Below are 4,404 nucleotides of genomic sequence, written 5' to 3' on the forward strand. Positions count from 1 at the left end.
AAATCTCTCACATGCAAATTCATCTCGCACATACACATTCATTCCATGTTCTCAATAAATAGCTCAGACACAGTAAACACAGCAGTATTGCACAGTCTGACTGCATTTAAGCCTGTTTTTAATCAACTTTATCAAAGGTGGCAATAATTCTGAAGGGTACCCTGTGATATGAATATTGTAGTCTTTATAAGTCTTTAGAAATCAGTTTCATCAGTTTTGTTAGCAGTCATGTACCACAGCTTTAAATAAGAGAGAGCTATGGGGAGGAGTTTGGCATCCATGACCGAGGGATCTGAACTAGCCAGTCCAGCCAGATCTCCCTAGATTGTGTCTGAGCTACAAGGAAATGGATTCAACAACAACGAATAATAAAAACTCTAAAACCTGTGGTAAGTAACATCATTAATACCGTAACCAATGTTTATGAGATTTACATTGCTAATTCGGTGGGGTTACAATGTATCCTATATCTAACCTATTTGAGGAGCTTAGACATTTTTTTCCAAGAATGGTAATGGAGTTGAGGTTTCACTTGCGATGCACATAATAATTCGAAAGCAGTTGACTAATGACACTGTGGGTGCAAATAGTAATGGCTAGATGTTGGACTACTTGTGTGGACTGAATCAATGCTGTCCATGTGGATTTTCTTTAGAATGCTGAAGTCTTCAGTGAAGAAAGGTCTTGCTTGCTCTCTCCTGATAATTCAACCTTACATGACGTCTTTTTCCCCCACCAGAATATGGATATTCAGAATTATACCTTTGGTATTCAAATGATATAGGCATTTGGAACAAGAGTCATGAGTAACTTCAGTTTGGAATAGATAGATACATATAGATAGATAGATAAATAGATAGATAGATAGATAGATAGATAGATAGATAGATAGATACTTTATTGATCCCCAAGGGGAAATTCAAGATTGTCTTTGTTATGTTTCTGAATGTTCTAATGAATAGTTCTGAGGTGTAGCCTATATTACACACATTGTTTCATGGCAATGTCCAGTCCATGACCAGTCCAATGTCCAGTCTCCTTCACTCACTTGATATTCCGATGTGAACTTTAGATGGCCCTACATGCACACACACACACACACACACACACACACAAACATGCATGCCCAGACATTACATTATATTTTTTAGATTACATTACATTTGGCTGACTTTTTTTTAACCAAAGCGACTAACAACATGGTAAACAGTAAGTGTTAGAACAATCCTCACAATTTTAGGACAGTTTAAAAAAAAAACATTAGAGGACAGGAAGAATAAGTCGTCAGTGAGTGCTATTTTTTAACAGTTACTTGTCAGTTAAAAACGGCTGGTGAGTGCTAGGATCAGTAAGACTTGTTGTAAGTGTTGCTATGAGAGTAGATGTTCTCTAAAGAGCTGGGTCTTCAGGAGTTTTTTTGAAAGTGGAAAAGGATGTCCCTGCCCCTTGTAGGAACTGGCAGTGTGTTCCACCAACGAGGAACAACAGATGAGAAAAGTTTGATTGGCTTGAGCGTACAGTGTGGTAGAGCTAGGCGTCGTTAAGTCAGAGGAGCGCAATGGTCTGGAGGTAGTGTAAGTCTGTATGAGGGCATTCAAGTAGGTGGGAGCAGAACCGAGACTACTTTGTAGGCAAGAGTTAGAGACTTGAATTTGATGCGGGCCGCCATAGGTAGCCAGTGTAGCTGGATGAGCAGCGGGGTAACATGTGCCCTTTGGGTTGGTTGTAGACCAGCTGGCGCCCGCTCTGGATCATCTGAAGTGGTTTCACTGCGCAGGCTGGGAGACCTGTCAGGAGGGCATTGCAGTAGTCGAGTGCGGAGATGACTATTGCCTGAACCAGAAGTTGGGTAGCATCTTGAGTCAAGTAAGTCCTGATTTTCCGTGATGTTGTAGAGTGCTAAACGGCATGACCGGCAACTGAGGCAACATGATCTGAGAAGTTTAGTTGGTTGTCGAGAACAACCCCTAGATTTCTTTTGCAGTCCTGGTCGGTGAAACAGACAGGAGTCAAATTTGATGTTGATGTCGGGTGTATGGTAGGTTTAGCTGGGATGACCAGCAGTTCAGTCTTTTGAGAGGTTCAGCTGGAGGTGGTGTGCCTTCATCCATGTAGCTATGTCTGAAAGGCAATCCGAGATCCGCGGCTGAAACCAGGGGTCATCAGGTGGAAAGGACAGATAGAGCTGTGTGTCGCCTGCATAGCAGTGGTATGAGAAGCCGTCTGCTTAACGGATAATCTGTCCCAAGGAGGTGGTGTAGATAGCAAAGAGGAGGGGGCCCAGCACTGAGCCCTGGGGACCCCTGTGGTGAGATGGTGAGGTGCAGATAGCTGACCAAGCCATGATACGTTAAATGAGCGCCCTTTGAGGTAGGATTCAAACCAGAGAGAGCAGAACCGGAGATTCCCATGTCAGCGAAAGTATAGAGAGAAGGATCGGTGATTAACCGTCCAAAAGAAAAGCCGATAAGTCAAGCAGAATGAGTACTGATGACCCGGCGGTCGCCCTGGCTTCTTTAAGGCTTCTGTTACAGACAGCAGAGCCAAGCTGCAGAGTGGTCGCTTTTGAACCCAGACTGATTTGGATCCAGAAGGTTGTTCTGTGAAAGGAAGTCAGAGACCTGTTTGGAGACTGCTTTCGTTCAATGCCTTTGGATAGGAAAAGGCAGTAGTGAGACAGGGCGTAGTTCTCGACTTGAGCAGGGTTGAGAGAAGTTTTCTTAAATAACGGTGGTGTTACCAGGGCCATTTTGAACGCTGTTGGAAATGTGCCGAGGTTAGCGAGGCATTGATCACATGTGTGATAGCTGGAGCGATGGTCGGGCTGATGGACTGGAAGTAGGCTTTCAGAGGGTATAGGGTCCAGCGAGCATGTGGTAGGACGGCTGCATGTCAGGAGTCTGGACACTTCACTCTGGGAGAGAGGCGTGAATGCTGAAAAAGATATTCCAGCAGTCCCTAGAGGTTGTAGGAGTGGTATCTGAGTCAGATGGTTGAGTGGGCATGTAGAGAATTGACTGCTGATTGCCGCCACTTTGTTTGTAAAAAAATGAGGCGAGGGTATCTGCAGGTAAGGCTGGATGGAGGAGGAGGCAGCTGAGGGTTGAGTAGCGCATTTGAAGGTTGAGAAAAGTTTTCGAGTGTCTGTGGCGCTGTTGATTTTGTCATTGTAGAAAAGCAGTCTTAGCAGCAGTGATGCTGGCTGAGAAGGAGGTCAGGAGTGTCTGGTAGTTTTTGAGGTCGTCAGCTAGTTTGGATTTGTACCATTTCCTCTCCGCGGCTCTGAGTTTGGTGCGCTCATCGGAGGGTATCGTTTAGCCATGGATGAGAATGTTTGGATCGAGCTGGCCTTGTGGTAAGAGGGCACAGCTCGTCTGAGACCGAAGGTCAGTGTGGAGCAGAGCGAGTCAGTGGCTTCATTAACCTCCAGAGAGGAGAAGGTGTTGAGTGGGAGGTGGGCCGAGGCAACCACAGAGGAGAAGTGCGTTGGGAGACAGGTTCCGATGTTGCGGCGAACGTGACCATCGGCTGAGGAGCCGGAGGCTGTTCTGTCAGGCTGACGCTGAACTGGATGAAGAAGTGGTCAGAAAGATGGAGAGGCGTCACCATGAGGGTGTCTGTGCTGCAGTTCCAGTGAAGATCAAGTCAACTCTATGCCAACTTTGTGAGTCGGTGGGCTTTGAACCAGTTCGAGGTCAAAGGAGTGGACCAGGGCCAAAAAGTCCGCTGAGCCTGGGGCATCTAAGTGGATGTTCATATCAACAGAACAAGAAGCGGACAGTCATGCTCAGGGATGGAGGATAGCAGAGTGTCAAGTTCGTCAACAAAATTAAGCCCTGGATTTGGTCTGGAGGGTAGATGACCAGCACGAGTTTTGCTGGGGGCGATCACTGTGATGGCGCGGAATCCGAATGAGACATATTTGTTTGAAGGCAGCTGGGTGAATTCCATTTGTTGGAGATCAGCAGGCCTGTCCCGCCTCCGGCCCAGATAGGCGAGGGGTGTGGGATAGTGTAAGGTTAGTGGAGAGTGCAGCCGGGGTGGCAGTGTTCTCTGGTTTGATCCAATTGGAGAGCATTGGCCAGTAGTAGCCTATGTGTTCTTGCTTTCTCTCTCCCAACTCACTGCAGTTGTTGTCTGATTACCTGAGAGGTGCTCCGATATTATAAGGAGCTAGTCACGTCTGATCCCGCCCTCTGACGTTCGCACAGCTTAGATTGTTCAACAGGGTGTTAATTACTGTTAATTACAGACACACATACACACACACACACACACACACACAAACATGCATGCCCAGACACACACACACACACACACAAACATGCATGCCCAGACACACCCTAGAGTACACATAGACACATACATGACATGACAGACACTTATCCTCCGACACACTTTTGT

The 4,404-nt window shown here is 46.3% G+C and overlaps 1 protein-coding gene across 1 annotated transcript in view; it reads left to right on the plus strand.

Annotated features, from left to right (window-relative positions):
- The first annotated feature begins 332 nt into the window (after positions 1-332).
- The window catches only part of LOC125290785 (NACHT, LRR and PYD domains-containing protein 12-like), a 62,120-nt gene continuing 58,048 nt past the window's right edge, over positions 333-4,404 (plus strand). The window contains exon 1 of the mRNA XM_048237274.1: positions 333-389. The gene's annotated coding sequence lies outside the window, so the exon portion shown is untranslated. The remainder of the gene's footprint in view (positions 390-4,404) is intronic.

The sequence above is a fragment of the Alosa alosa genome, unplaced genomic scaffold (assembly GCF_017589495.1).
Source record: "Alosa alosa isolate M-15738 ecotype Scorff River unplaced genomic scaffold, AALO_Geno_1.1 AALO_1.0_unplaced_9, whole genome shotgun sequence".
In the NCBI taxonomy this organism is placed as follows: Eukaryota; Metazoa; Chordata; class Actinopteri; order Clupeiformes; family Clupeidae; genus Alosa; species Alosa alosa.